General features: G+C 33.4%; 1 pseudogene; it reads right to left on the reverse strand.

Moving 5' to 3' along the window:
- Positions 1-811: 811 nt before the first annotated feature.
- On the reverse strand, positions 812-4,683 carry LOC140812754 (probable pectate lyase 8; annotated as a pseudogene).
- Positions 4,684-17,337: the final 12,654 nt, after the last annotated feature.

Raw genomic sequence — 17,337 nt, forward strand, 5'->3', positions numbered from 1 at the left:
AATATATTTGGTTTGGATTATGGTAATAAATTTTAGTCGGCAATAAAATGTCTACCAAATGTGATATCCCTTATATATATGCGTGTGTATATATATTATATATATATATATATATATATACACACATAACTTTTGACTTCTAATTGGTTTGGTGAAATCTTGTTCGAAATTACAATTATATTCTCATTTTATTATCGAAACCTTTATATATACATACACACTATATTATAAAGGAGGGTCTTAAAATAAATAGTTTGGTATATATGACTATTACAAAATTACAATTACTACCCTTTTTTAAAATTAATTTACATATTATTTATTTAATAACTTATCCAACAAAGATAAATCGAAGAATGTACATTCGTGCATATAATGTGTGTCTAGGTAATGTGATATGCATACATATAAATTTCACAATTTTAAAATAATACAGTAACACTTGAGAAGATCTAGTTAAAATATGATGAGTAACTTGTCAAAAAATTTCGGCAATGACTTAAATATATTTAAGACAAGTCGATTGACAATGAAACGACTCTAATTACATAATTTACTGAAAATAAAATTAAGGAAAAATTGTTATTTCTTTTGTGATTTTGGTCTTATGTATCGTCAAATTTCAGTCTCACTCTGTTTATGTAACATCGATGTAATGATGACATCGTTATATATAAAGAAATGGACCAAATAGGCCAAGATTGATAAAGAAACGTGTGGAAAGGTAATAGAGGCGGCAGAAACATCGAAAGATGGAACCAAACAAGTGGTTGATGAAGTCAAAACGTATGTGTGATAACAAAGCAGCAAGTTAAAGGGAAGGGCACTCATTATATTTTCCATAACTCAAATTTTGATAAGTCTCGTTACATCTTGTATGACTCAAGTAAACTAACACAAGGGAAACAAGAAACTAATGTATACCATTTAGTTCCTGTGAAAGACCAAAAGCCAACACAATTCTGTGTACTAATACAGCGCAACAGCACTTGCGTATCTACTTCAAAAAGCACGCCTAGGTTGCACAATAATGGGATGCAGATGAATGGGGGAGAAATATTTGACATGTGTAAAAAAATGTACACTTGCCAATGATAAGAAAATTAAAAAAACGAAGAAATACGGACACACTTTTCTTTTTGATGTGATAAGTAGTGACTTTTAGCACTGGCGGCCGGGCCGGCAACCAAGAACTCCAGCACCAGAAGTGATAGATCCAACCATGGAGGAAGACTTGGCACCTAAGCTTGAAGCTCTAGCATAGCTGGCCGAAGCTCCGGCTCCAGATGGAGTGAAATAAGCTCCATTCAACATCAGGTCACCTGCAGATCTCCAGTTCCAACCCTTCCATTTACTCTCAGCTGTATCTACCCTCTTTGTCACCTGATAAAAACAATTCATAAATACAGAATATAACGTCTTGCGCTTGTTTTTAATCAAATATTTCTCCGAGCAGAGAACAACACAACATCGTGCTACCTCTTTTGCAAAAGGATTGGCTGGTGCAAGATATCTGTTGCCTTGGCTGTTGATGGTGGGGTTTGCACTTCCACCGATGGCATACATCTCCCAATGAGTGTAGTCATTGTTCACAACGTGGAAGTATCCAAGTCTGCACCTGTAGTTTTCAAAAGATGATTTGATCAAGCAAATACTACGCATAGATCTTGCTCATTTTTAGATAAAGCATTTCGAGAATGAATTTACCTTGGCATTCTTTGAATGAGGCCTTCCCCGAAATGATTATAGGCAATGGTCACTTGCATTTGCTTGTCTCTGACATAAGAATCGCTATGACCCAACAGCATAACCTGTTTCAAAAGATAGGTCGCTTCATTGGTATAATGCAAGAACAATCTTGTATGAAAGCAATGAAGAAGAGCCATATCAAGTATGCAAACCTCATTATGATGGGTAAAATAATTGTTTGAAATGGTGATGGCAGTAGAGCCCATGACAGCATCTACAAGGCCGTCAGCACAGTTAGAGAGCGAGTTATGATCGACCCAAATATGGCTCGAGCCAAAGATAGAAATGGCATCACCATCAGCCGTCGTCCTCCAACCATAATGTGATGGTGAGCTCCGCACCATTGCGTTTCCTGTCGGCTTACAGTCGTGAATGTGCAGCCCATGAATAATCACATTGGTAATGAATTGGACTGTGATGCAGCCTCCATTGGCAATGTGCACATTGACTCCGCGACCATCTATGGTCTTAAAGCTGTTCATTATGAGCTCTTGCTTCAAAGTAATAATCATGTCGCGCTTGAACACTATCCAAAGAGGCTCCTCCTGGATAACAGCATAACGTAAAGTGCCGGGCCTGGGGTTGACAGGGTCATCATCACCAGAATCGGTGACAACATAGAATCGGCCATCACGTCCGCCGGCGGCATTGCGCCCAAAACCAATACCACATTCAGCAAGTCTCTTGCGGTTTCTCTGCCAGTTAGGATCACAACGCCAACAGTCATCAATAGGGTTACCAGTTCCACAGGAGAAATATCCAAGATTTCGCCTCTCTGTGCTGTTCCGAGTGGCCCTATTTTTTAAAATTAAAAAATTTAATTTAATCTGAACTGTCTTATCCAGTTGGATTACTTGTGAACTAAAAATATCTAATTGTACAGAATAAGCGCGGCTGCCAAATCAAAGTTCAAAAAAATCCAAATTAAAGTGAACAAAATCAAATAACAATTTTGACTTTATCAAGTCCAGTAAAGAAAGAAAAGTCGGTGAAGAAACCTAAATAAAGGTTTGTTTTTTATTCGAAATTGCAGAAGCCCATACTAGAGTATTATATGGCGCAAAACACACGGATCTAACTACCCATCGGTTGCGCAAGATTGTGCAGCCAACAGGAAAATAACCACCGTTCAAAATTGGCGTATAGTCAAGAAAATTAAAACAAAAAAATAGAGCCACCATGTGAGTAGATGGTGGCATGTGACCAGGGGCGGAGCCACATCATTTTTCACCCGGACTGGTCCAAATTTTTTTAAAAAATGTATATGTAAACTTTTTATAATTTTGGATGAATTTGACATTAGTTCGAGTAGATCAATTTAAAATATTAAATGATTTTAAAATTTAAAATTCTAATCTGGATATAATCGGATTCCTGACTCCGTCACTGCACTGTGACATTTATCTATGTCAAATTTTGGGATATGAGACTTGGGCTTGACATAAAAGGTTATGAGAGAGAAGTATGTTTGGAAAATGCCATATCTACTGGAAGTAAATGCTCGAAAAGAGCCATTTTCAGGAAGTAGAAATAAAGAGAGTTAATTAATGGAAAATCACCCACATTTCAACCATTTTTGCGACCTCCTCAGGTGTCATCCACCGCATGCTCATTCAAAGCACCATCGTCAATTCCTTCCCACCTGAGCATTACAAAATTAACCCATCAAGATTTATTGCACATCCACCTTTTGTTATATAAATCACAACGTTCCACAAATTATATCCTATAGAGCAATTTTATATATTAGTTATCCACATATATTTGTTATATTATTATTTGATAAAGTTAGACATTATTTATATGTTACGATTAAATATCTAATCGAATCGTTCTAAATTTGAGATATTAGCGAGAGTCTAACATGATTTAGAGATCAAAAAAAATACTGACAAAAGGAACGGAAGACGGTGTTCAATGCAGTGGGATAGAGCGTGCACAAACATTGGATGACACATAAAACAGTCAAAAAAGTGCTTTTTAGTCCACGCAGGGAGAGAGAGACAACCAACTGTTAACTACTTCTTTGGGAATGAAGTGATGCAATTACCGCTATACCCTTGAACACTATAGGCCATGCGATGGAATGGCATGGGATTCATTAATTGTGCGTGGGTGATTTGGGAAAGATGGGGATTTTGTTAAGCATGGAGATCCAATGGCAGTTGTGTATTAATTAACGGAATAAACGGATGAGATCTGATGTTGAGCAAGGGGTCTCAACGGCTGGGATTGTTTATATTTTGGATGTGTAGAGACTAGAGAGCGAGTACGACGGTGGTTACCGGCTCGTGAATGGGAAGGAGATCTGAAGGATATGGAGTTTGATGAATGCGGAAGAATGCGGAAGAAGGAAATATGAACGGCTGAGGTTTAGTTAGAATGCAATGTTTGGTTACGTTAAGTGGAATGGTTTCTCACCTCGCCGCCATTGTCGAGTTTGGAGAGCTCTGCAACTGCTCTTTTTCCACAACCCTGCAGAATAACAATAGAAATGAGATATACGGGCATGAATTTCTCCGTAAAAAAGCAAATCAATTAAATAGACGAAGAAAAGAATCGTTAAAAAAATGGAACTATTCAGGATTCAACAATATAGAAGAAATCACTCAAAATGCAAAGGAAACGAAACAAACTCGTTTCTAGCAGATTCTTCAGGGAAAAGGAGTCATAGAGGACTAAAGAAAAACCTGAAACTTCGGGTTTCGTTTTTGTGAACTCTTGCCATTGCTCCGACGAAAAGCACGAGCAGCAGCAAAGAAAACAGAGGCCGCAGCCATTTTTCCGAAGCTCCCATAGCCATTACGTCGACTTTTTCTAAACTCTCTTCCTCTTGCTCTCACTGCTTTAGTGTGAGAAAAGAAAGCTGAAAAGAGGAGGGAGAACTTTGAGAGAGATGAATTCAGGCGAGGGAGAATGAAGAAGACCACTAACCCACACCTAACGGCTTCAGCTCTTTTATAGACTCCGACACTTGTAAAAGGTTAATATTAACGGCCGTCAACTAACTCCCAACATCGGTTAATATAAAATTATATATCTTTTGGTACACATAACTCGTCTTATATAATTTTTTCAATTGACGTATTTTACTAATTAGTGTATTAAACTGAAGAATTATCCAATATATATATATATATATATATATATATATATATATATATATATATATATATATATATATATATGTGTGTGTGTGTGTGTATGCGCGCGCGTGTGTGCATGTGTGTTATAGAGGATGGTATCTTAAAAAGAATCTCATTTGTTTCGTGAAATAATCTAACACAAAAAATAATATTTGATCTCCTATTTTCAAAAACAATATAATAAGTAGAAAATTTCTAGCGTCATTATCCATTTTTTCAATATACTAAAATATCACATGAAAAATTTTTAATCAACTAATACTAATAATAAATAATAAAAAGGGGATCAACTATGATATAAAAAAAAAATTGAAAATTAAGAAAATACCACGGAATACTTACACTTCAATGAATGGGTAAATAAATGTAAAAAAACCTAGGGACCCAAAACATAGGTGGGGATGAAAATAAAAAAAACCCGCGACGAAAAGGAGGGTAGGCAGATTCACTAGCTTATTACAATATTTTAAACAAAATCGCAATCAAATAAAAATTAAACCAAATATAATTTTGTCGTTTTAGTAGAAAAATAACCGCTATTGTTAATGTACGCTGGATAAATCCAAAGATGGATATGATAACATATAAACCACGTTGATCAGATAAACTATACTAATAAATATGATCAAAACTGAGATCACAAAAGCAAAACAAGATTAAACTCGCGATCTATTGATAGGAGCTCATATTCTATTTGGTATGTAATAATCAAGTCGAGTATTGAATATAAAACTTGGGGTTGGCTGTAATAAAATAAATTCACAGCTCAGCGAAAATAGATGGCGTATCCTCTTCCGTACCATTTATTTAGCAGGAGTCGCAACCAAGATCAATTAATTTTATCTTTGACAATGTGAAATTAATTTATTAAATATTGATTATATGAATTTATTATATGTGGTGTGTGTGTGTGTTTATATATATATGAGCCGATCTTGAGCAAATTCGAGCTTGTGTGAACTTTAAAGGCGTTAAACATAGGTTTTAGCAAGTATTTGAATCGAAATCAAACTCGAATTCAAATATCGATATTCTCCGTATTTTATGTTTTCCAAGATTTTCATTATAAATAGTTGTTTTTTTTTAAAAAAAATGTTTAAGTAATGTACGTCCATACCCGAACTGTACGTACATTCCAAAAACCGGGAACTCAATTCACGGGGAAGAATTGATTCCGCGGGAATTAACGGAAATTGTATTGGCCGAGAGTTTCGGCGTAGGTTATTGGAAAGAACGTGGGGAAATATTTGGTTGGGTCCAGGCTTGATTTTTGATAGAGAAAAGGGGTGAATTTGGGAATGGGATTAGCTTTAATTGTTGCAGTAATTAAGTTTTTTGACTTTAGAGTTTGTTGGGATAATAAACAGTTGTTACAGTTTGAGTATAATCTTATGATTCTTGGAGAATGTTGCAATAACTATTGTGGCAGCATTAGCAATGATAAGGTCGTATATATTATTCCATAGAGGATCCAATGGAGTAAAATCCGCCTAGTTCGACTAATTATAATGATTTATGTTCTTCCTACCGATACTTTCTCATATGAGTTTATTGTATTAGGTTTTCTTAATGACAAAAATTTGTGTGAGACAGTCTCACGGATTATATTTGTTAGAAAGATCTCTTATTTGGGTCATCTATGAAAAATATTACTTTTTATGCTAAGAATATTACTTTTTACTATGAATATGAGTATGGTTGACCCGTCTCACAGATTAAGATCCGTGAAACGGTCTCACGTGAGACTCACTCTTTCCTAATGCAATTCTGATTTGTAGGTTACCTTGTTAAATCTAAGATCTTACCAAGTGTATGCCTATTAGGACCGAGCGTTTGTCGCTTTACCAAAAGCTATAGCTAGTAGTAATGGTGCAACTCGAATCTTTTAAACTGCACAGCAGCTCAAGCACCACGGTTCGATCGCTTTACCAAGCAGAGATAATTATTACAACCAACAAAAAATATCGTATGCGGATTACACTCAAAAGTTTAGATTTACGCCCCGCGTAACATGGCATATGATGTAAGAACAAATCTTCCAAATTGTTGTAGATTTTTCAGAATTATAGTATGGACTAAATTTCACATTTCATCTGCAATATGGAATTCAGGACCAAAATCAGATTTAAGGAATTTTCTTTTATCTTAAACGATACGTAATGTCGGAGTCAAATATATTGGGTGGGCACAATATAATTACAATAATGTAAAGAAATGCATTTATGTCAATAAGATTTATAGTCAATAAGTAGCCCAAAGTTAGTTCAATTCACGTCATACAAGAGAGTGATTGTTTGTGAGTGAGTTTAATCAAAGTTATAGTGCTTGTTTAATTTGGTCTCGTTTCGAATTTTGACCAAAATATATGGGAAGATGTATTGATGTGAGAAAATTATATTATAAAACATAATTGGAATGCAAATTATATGATTTTTTTTTTCATTTTTAGTCGTGTATATTAATTTTTCGCAATTTTGATTATTCATGTTGTCAAATTTTAGCATTAATCATGTATATTTCAATTTTTGATAAATTTAATTTTTTTCATTGAGAGTGTTGATGTAACATTACACAAGTCGACGTCACATTAACATAACATTGTTGTCATGTCCAAAAAACAACAAATTTTAAAAAAAATACAAAACAAAGATAAAGAACGTTTAAGACTAAAATTTGACAATGCAAATATCTCAAACAAGCAGAAAAACATAATTAAAAAATGCATTTTTCCCATAATATATTATTTTAATATTTAGTTTATTTTAACAGTTGCTCCCCACGATGTGCAAACTATTTGACACGCATGCATGACAAGCTTTAATTTGAAAGTGGCTCAAATCATATATGTTTCATCAGTATTTGAATTATCTAATTCAAAATGAGTTTGAATCCATGCTTGTGATAATTCTTTTTTCTCTCTTCAAAATCCCATCACTCTGGAATATATTATATACTTGATTAAATGAAAAATCAGAATTATATAAATATGAGTATTGTTTGATCTTTATTAATTCCATATATATCACCAGTACCTTCAACACATAACCAACTTTATAATTTACCTTTCAGATTAATTAGTAGTTCACAAAATGAATTGTATAAATCAAATTTTTCTTATGAAATCATTTCGTAAATAAAAGAATTAGAGATGTAGAGAGATTTGATTTTTCAACTTCCAGAAACAAATTTGTGTAATCATTTACCGGCTTGTACACAGTCAATTTTGACACATATAATCAATCTACGTGCTTTGTTATCAATTTAATCAGAGTATTTGGTATCAGCTCGAGGTATTTCCATATTTTTATATAAAATTACTCGATCAATAAGTTTAAATATAAAATAGCTTCATCGGTTACAAATCCAACCTTGAAACACTTACAAAAAGTTGGGTAGAGTGACAAATATATAAACCTAGTAACACTTGTAAATCTTCACCTACAAGCAATAAAAAGCATGCATGTTGTAGGGTACGTTGTCTTTACTTTATTCACTTAATTATTTGAAGTGATTTGGTTACCCTCCATGTCCAACCTCAAAGTTGGAAATTTACTTATTTGACTTACCTTTTGACTCTTGAATTCCCTCCACATTCCAAGTTCAAGTCGGAGTGAAAATAGAGGATATACAATTTGTGGAGACTGTTCTTGTGTTCGGTTGATTATCCACTGGTTATATAGATCTCACACAAAATTATATATATGTGATCTAATGGGGATTAAGAAATTGTCAACTAACATGCTTTTTTTTATGTGGTGGGACGGACTGGTCTGATGGACCTAATCCATTTTGACAGCTCTAATATCCTCTTAATCTTTGTTGAATATTTGTTAAGTAAAAAACTAAATTGACTCCAATTTAGTAGTCCTGGTTAATGGATTTGGTTGATCCAGAACCAGTTCAGAACTGATCCGAAATAATCTGAAATCGATTAATGTGGTCAAGGGTCGGAACAAATCCGATATTGTAATTGAATTGGATTGGGTTTTAAAAACCTTGATCCTGACCAGAATCAATCCGGTTCGATAACTGGATCCGGTCCACTCCGATCCGGAATCAGCTCCAGTCTATTTTGGAACTGGTTTTTTAAAAAGATTTTTGAGTGTTTTGTTGTTAAGTTATTGTCACTTATCATTTTACATAAAATAATTATTTTATTTAATTTTTAAATACATTACTTAATAAACAACATGTATAAGTACCCACTGATTGAATATAAAAAAAAGTTTATATCCACCCAATCTAAACCTCGTCCCACTCATTTCTAATTCGGTTAACAGTACTGTCAAATCCGGTGCAACCCATTTTAGTTTGAACCGACTTTGGATGTGATCATATATCCAATTCGATAAATCCAAAACCAATTTAATCCAGTATTGGTTTGAGTGAATAAAACAATTACTCCAATTTCTAGTGAAATTCGAGGAATAGCTTTGAAGGTTTACTAGCTTGAACGTTTGAATATGTAAGAAAACAGGGTAGGTTCGATCCTGGGTGTGGGGCAGTGCCCACACCTGGTTGAGATTCCACTTCATGGGGAAAAAAAAAATTTAAAAAAAAAAATTGGCCCATAAAAAATTATGACCCTTGGATATACCCCTGCAGACAGTGCCTACATGGTAGGATCGAATTATCCAGAAAACAGTCACTAGTCAAGATCTTTTCCTTCCTTTTCAAATGCTCGTACCCTTTTTTTTTATAGTGAGATTATTCTTAATCAAGATTTATGCCATAAGATTGTACAATTTAAACATAATTAGCGGACAAAACACAATTTGTATGTACAAAAATTAATGATCATTCCAAGTCATAGAGATTTTGAAGCGTTTGTTACTTTTATTTTGGGAGAAAAATTGAAAATATGTGTGGCAGTTTAAGGTTGGACGGAAATTGAATAAAATATAGGAAAATAATGGAATGTTTAATTTAATTTATAATATATTTTGATTTTTTTTAAAAAAATGATAAGAGGTATATTTATATTTTTTTTTAAAAAGACAACACCTACATACCAAGATTTAATGACCCTATTGAGTTTGACTTTAATTAATACTATACATATAGACACACACGATTTCACCACAACAACAAAAAGAGAGTTTATCATGATTAAATATTTTTGCTGGGTGCAATAGTGATCTCTGCTAGAGCCTAGATATAACAATCGAAACATGATATTTGAGCTGCTGTACAATTTAAAAAATTGAAGTCGTATCGCAATTATTGACTATCATTTGTTATAACTTTTGGTAAAACGACAAGCGTTTGATGATACATTAAAAAAATAACTAATTCATTTTATAATTTTCGTTTAAAAACTATCCGGGGAGTTAGTGAGTTAATTTGTTTTAGGTAAACGTACTTTGATTATATATTTAATTAAATACAATTTAAAGTTTCAGAACTTTGGATCAATTAAGTTTTGGATGATTAACAAAGTGTACGAAATTAAAGAAGAATTAATATAGCCTAACATAATTGAATTAAATAGAGGAAACGAACGCTCGAGTAACTGGTCTTTCTCGAGCAAACTGATTGTCAAGCCAACCGATCAAAGAGCAAAACTGATTTTGAAGCTAACCTGAAGATCATAACCACTTATTCAAGACAATTGATTACCCTACCTAACTGAATCAGTCAAGCTTTTAGCGGAAATTTTGTTCGGATGTTCTCCGTTAATTTCCAGAGCTCTGCTTAACTTATCTGATAAAATATTTTAACAGTTTTTCAGTCCGTAAAATATCATAGTTTACGCTCACTATCCAAGATGTATGTTATGTCATAAAAGACGATGACATCGCACAACGACGGCTCTATTTGGAAACGATTATTGTATTGAAATTCATGATCGTTCATATCGAAACCTATAAATAGATAAGTCGAATGAGGTTTCAAGGGGCTAAAAATCCTGATTTGTGAAGCATTATTTTAAATTTCGAGTTCTTTATAGTCAAACTATTTGAAACATTTTTAGCACATACTTAAAAGATTTTATATTTAATATATTGAGATGAATTCGCGCTAGTATATTCTATTAAGAAATACTTTTAATTAATAGTAAGACTCTTACCGATAATTTGTTGAAGTTTAAAAAATGTTTAGGAGTTTCAGTAGACAAGAGATAAGTCCTGCTGATGTGGGTTGTTATAAATTGCTTGTAATTATCAAAGTCTTCTAGTGAAATTTTTTTACGAGTGGAAAAAATAATCGCGTAGGAGTTATTCAAATATCAAAACACACATAATCAATTATGCGCATTTTACATTTTGTCGTATCAGTTTACAGCCTAACTTATTTTTTCCTAGACATCTTTTCTGTTCACATAGTTTCAATAAACATAATTCTGTGCAGTATTCTATTTCTGGTTTATTAAACACCCAATTGACGAGAACTCCAGCTTAGCGTTGCTAATGCAACCAGAGTTAAATTTGTGGATTTGCTTAATAAAATTGTGTGGATAATAAGAATTAAAAGTAAAAACCCAATACTGTTGGAGTTTATTGGCCTTTATTTGACGGATTGGGCGATTCCCGAGTTTTATCATATCAATTAATTCATGATTTTAATCCACTAATTTGCATTTTTTTCTTCGATTTAGTCATTTCACGGGAATGATGATGTGACATTGGACATATCGGTAATATACGATGTAACGTCAGCATTTTCTCGCGTCATGTTAACATTCTGATGGACAATGGAAAATTTAAAAGAATACGAGTTATTGTATTAAGACTATGAATTAACTGATAATTAACAAAAACAAAAATAAAAAATATGCAAGTTCGAGACCAAAATATTATTCTCCGATATTGTGATGATTCATACTTATTTTTAAGATTTGCGATTGAATGAAAATATTTGGCTCATGTAATGATTTGAAATCTGGATTCTAGTCATTTGGAATCTATTGTAATTAGTACTAATTCGTAAGAAATCTTTTTTAACATTAAAATGTAAGAAGATTATTTTTAAATTCCTGTATAAAATTATTCAAAAAAATTAAACTATAAATATGTACTTGAAATCCGTGGTTTTAAATTCCTTAATCCAAATTATTTGTCTCAAGCGAATTTAGAAATTTGGATGGTAATTAGTAACAGCTATTCTCTAATTGAAAAATGAATAATGCTAAAGGTATGTACAATCAAAATATCGTACAACGATATTTATAACAATTATATCGTGATATTTTGTTACTATTTCATAATATTTTGTATTGAATTTATCGTTAGATTTTGAAAAATGAAATTTCGAAGAGATCGAGTTCGATCAAGACAGAATTGAAGATGAGTGATTCTCGTTAAATAAAATCCATTGAATGTCTTCATAATAGAGACATCATTAGAAGAAAAAAAGAGCTTTTTATTTGAATAAGTTCTTGTCTAATTGTAAGTTAGACCGAACCACGTTAATTAAAATTGCTTCTTATCTTATTTTTACTTTAAGTTTTCCATTTCTTGATTGAGGTAATTATGAAAACTAAGCAAAACAAGAAAAAAGTGGATCAACAAACAAAGGATCAAATTTTTATTTTATCCAAACCATCCCAAATGTTTTAAAAACAACCTTGTTCAAAACCTCACTGCCAAGAGTATTGCAAAACATATTTTCCATGAAGGCTTAAGGACAATCCATTCACATCGGCCAGCCAGACGCTCAGATTGTCAGCCTCCTTGTACCTATCTCGGTCTCGGTCCCAATCGAAAAGGTCGAACGACCCATGCAAGTTCCCCAAGGTCAGCTCACATGTCGCAACACTCCTTTGTTTGAGGATCACCGAGCATGTGAATGTTTGTTTTTCAGAGGGAAGAATCGTGCTTACCCCGATATCGTCCCCGTTCGCGTAGCAATGGCTCACTAGATTAATATTTGGTGAACCGTTCTTGAGAAAGATCGTCCAATCGAGCAAGACAATCGAGAAACTTGAAGGGATGACTAAACAGATGACAAAGAACGTCGCCGCAAGATCGTGCTTGGTTCGGAAACGAGTCATTTTTTATTTTTTTTATTGCATGAGAGTATTGCAAGTTCATGTCTTGCCTTTTATAATGGGAAATCAAGAATGAAAATTGAGACAATTTGTAATCATTTGCATGTGATTATGATTTGATGTTGAAAATTTGATACTGAATTCAAACAAGGTTACACCAAAATTGTCTTTTAATCAAATTCGTGAAGCTAAAAGCTTTCCAAAGGGTGTAGTTATTGAAGATATTTACTGACTTTTCTTAAATAATAGACTTTATGAAAAGTTGATAGATTTCTATTAATTTTTGTAGAGTCTCACAAATCTCTAAATATTTTCTCAAAATCTTGTAAATTTATTTTTTAGGATGTTTATAACCTTTTCATAGAATTTTATGGATTGTTTAACTAATTATTGTGATTTTTTTTAAATTTCTTTGAAGCTTGGATGTGAATAACTTTTATTTATTTATAATATTTTTATCTATCAATATAATATTTGTTACCTATTTATGTAATTCTAAAAGATAATAAATAAGTTAATATTAAATTTATTACAATTAAACATCAATTATTCAGGTTAATTCAATATGTTTATTTTTTTTAATTAATATTTTTAAAAATATGCAACAATAAATTTTAATATTAATAAATAATTAAACTTAAAATAATTTCATTTATTTGTATGAAAAGATATCGATTTTTTTTTTGACAATACATCGACAACAAATTAAACAAGATGATTATTTGTACATGAAAATAGAGAATAAGTACTTTAAAATATTTGCAATTGGTGTAACTTTATAAAATGTTAATATATAAATTTTTAAGAATAATCAAAGACAATTTTTGACAATTTATACTTGTAACTTATACTTTAATTCTTATACTTAATAAAAGTCTATTGATATTTTTGGAGACTTTAGAAATTTATTTTGGTAACGCATATTTTCTATTCAAAATATCCATAATCTAGAAAGGAGATTAGGCAAGCATTATTAATGTTTGGATTTTTGCAAGTAAAATATTTTGTTTTTTTTTTTTTGAAAAAAGTAATAAATTATTTTTTGAAATGAGATTTTGCATATGTAAATAGAATTAAAAGTGAAGCTTTATAACATCCACTTTTGAAGTTCAAATTGAATTGATGAGAAAATATTCACTTAAAAATAAATTAAAAAAGGAGATTCAAGATAAAAGGGCCTTTAATTGCGAGTGTATAACAAATTTCATGTTTAGTAAATATTTATATTAAAAAAATATATTTAAATAATTTTTTAATGTTCTATTAAATTAGTTCGATTATTTTTGTGCCATTTGTTTTAATAATTTTTTTCGAGGTTTTTTTTTTTAATTCCATGGGGGCATTCTTGGACATGTGGCTCTCATATTTTTTTTTTTGCTTTTTCAGGAGAATATTTGATTTTTTTAATTTTTTTCTAAAAAATAACTTCCAACTATATGTTTTTATTAAAATATTAATTATATAAATCCTAATTTTTTTGATACAATATTTAGTTTCATAATACTAATAATACTAAAATTTGTGTGAGACTGTCTCACATGGTCGTATTTTGTGATACAGATATTTTATTTGAATCATCCATGAAAAAGTATTAATTTTATGCTAAGAATATTATTTTTTATTGTGAATATCGATATGGTTGACCAGTCTTATAGTTGAGACTGTATCACAAGAGACATACTTAAATAATAATAATAAATATATAAATATAAAACCTTTCCTAGTGAAAGTACCGCCCCATCGCATCAGCATCGCTTTGTTTCTGCCAAAGTTTCTTCACCGTCACGTTTACAAATCTCTTCCTCTCGAACACCGTAAAAGATTCGACAACGAAGAACCGACGAACTGTTCGATGAAAATCCCGGAATATATCCTCTAGAGTCTGAATCGTACGCTCAGTCTGGCCATCAGTTTGAGGATGATAAGCAGTACTCATAGCCAAACGCGTACCCATCGCTTCCTGGAAACTACCCCAGAATTTAGAGGCAAATCTGGGATCACGGTCAGATACAATTGAGACTGGCACACCATGCAGTCTTACAACATTCTCAATGTATAAACGGGCCATTCTCTTATAAGGATAAGTCCGCTCATACAGAATAAAATGTGCAGATTTCGAAAACCGATCAATAATCACCCAAATAGCATCACAGCCCCTGGGCGAACGAGGCAAATGAGTCACAAAATCCATAGCAATATGTGCCCAATTCCATTTCGGGATTTCAAGACTATGGAGCAATCCCCCCGGTTTCATTCTCTCGGCTTTCACTTGCTGGCAGACAAGACATTTCGAAATAAATTCAGCAATGTCCTTCTTCATACGTCTCCACCAGAATTGAGGTCTCAATGTCAAATATATCTTCCGACCTCCAGGGTGAATACTGTATTTGCTACAATGCGCTTCTCGAAGAAGGGCAGATCTCAAATCAGAGTCATCAGGAACTACCAGCCGACCATTAAGTCGTAAAGAACCATCAGAAGAAATCTGAAATCCAGACTGATGTCCAGCAGATACCAGTTCTTTCGACTTTTGGATCTGAGCATCGCTTCGTTGGGCCTTTCGTATTTTCGATATCAAATTCGGCTCAATTTGCAATGCTGAAACAGTGACAGAATTCCAATTCGAGTGAAAAGTCCAACCAGAAGTACAAATATCCTCATGTACCTTGGCGACACAAACATAAGCTAGAATAGAATCATGAACTTTACGGCTCAGGGCATCCGCAGTAACATTCACCGATCCAGGGTGATATTGAATCTCACAATCAAAATCCTTCAGGAGATCCATCCACCTGCGTTGCCTCATATTCAAATCAGATTGAGAAAAGAGATATTTCAGACTTTTATGATCTGAATATATAACAAACTTTTCTCCGTACAAATAATGACGCCAAATCTTCAAAGCAAACACAATGTCAGCCAATTCGAGATTATGAACAGGATAATGAGTTTCATGAGATTTCAATTGACGAGATGCATAAGCAACCACTTTGTCATGTTGCATCAGAACACAGCCCAAACCTTTACCAGACGCATCTGTACACACCACAAATCTTCCGGTACCTGAAGGAATAGTAAGCACAGGTGCTGTGGTCAATCTCGTCTTCAATTCAAGAAAACTAGCTTCACATTCATCTGACCAAATGAATCGCTGATTCTTCTGTGTCAGTTGAGTAATAGGTTTAGCTATCTTCGAAAATCCTTCAATAAAACGACGATAATATCCAGCCAAACCCATGAAGCTACGGACCTCAGGAACATTTGTAGGTCTTGGCCAATTCAATACAGCTTCGACCTTCGCAGGACCAACAGATATGCCATGTCTCGAAATGACGTGGCCCAGAAATACCACTTTGTCCATCCAGAATTCACATTTGGACAACTTGGCATATAAATGACTAGTACGAAGAGTTTGAAGTACCAGTCTCAGATGTTCAGCATGCTCTTTTTTCGATTTCGAATAGACAAGAATATCATCAATGAAAACAATAACGAATCGGTCTAGATAATCTCGAAAGACCCGATTCATTAAGTCCATAAAAATAGCAGGAGCATTCGTAAGACCAAAAGGCATAACCAGGAATTCATAGTGGCCATACCTCGTACGAAAAGCAGTTTTGGGCACATCTTCGTCTCGAACTCGTACTTGATGATACCCAGAACGAAGATCAATCTTCGAGTATACAGAAGTACCTTGAAGCTGATCAAACAAATCATCAATACGCGGAAGTGGGTACTTGTTTTTCACAGTAGCCCGATTCAGTTGCCTATAGTCGATACACATTCGCATCGTACCATCTTTCTTCCGAACAAATAAAACTGGAGCTCCCCAAGGTGATACACTCGGTCGAATATATCCCTTATCGAGAAGATCCTGTAATTGTTCTTTCAATTCTTTCAATTCCAGGGGTGCCATGCGATAGGGAGCTTTCGAAATAGGTGCAGTCCCCGGCACAAGATCAATACTAAACTCAACTTCTCGATGAGGAGGAAAATCAGGAATCTCATCGGGAAATACATCCGGAAACTCTTTTGCAACAGAAATCTCAGATAAAGAAGAATCCTTCTTCGAAATATCAATAGCGTAGATAAGATAACCCTCATCTCCGCTAGTCAACAATCGAGACATTTCCAAGGAAGATACCAATGGAATTTTGGCTTGGGAACCCTTGCCATAAAAATTCCACTTGGGTCCATCAATCGGTCGAAATCGAACCACTCCATGACAACAATCAACAATAGCTCGATTTGTCATCAAGATATCCATGCCAACAATACAATCAAAGTCGTGCATAGGGAGGACAATCAAACTCAGATATATCACATTATCCTCATATATTAATACACAATTATGCACAACTTTCTCAGACAAAATAATCTTCCCTGCTGGCGTGGCTATCGACAAAGTATCATACAACGGGGTACACTCAATATCGTGAGATGCAACAAATG

Source organism: Primulina eburnea, chromosome 14, assembly GCF_022965805.1.
Source record: "Primulina eburnea isolate SZY01 chromosome 14, ASM2296580v1, whole genome shotgun sequence".
In the NCBI taxonomy this organism is placed as follows: domain Eukaryota; kingdom Viridiplantae; phylum Streptophyta; class Magnoliopsida; order Lamiales; family Gesneriaceae; genus Primulina; species Primulina eburnea.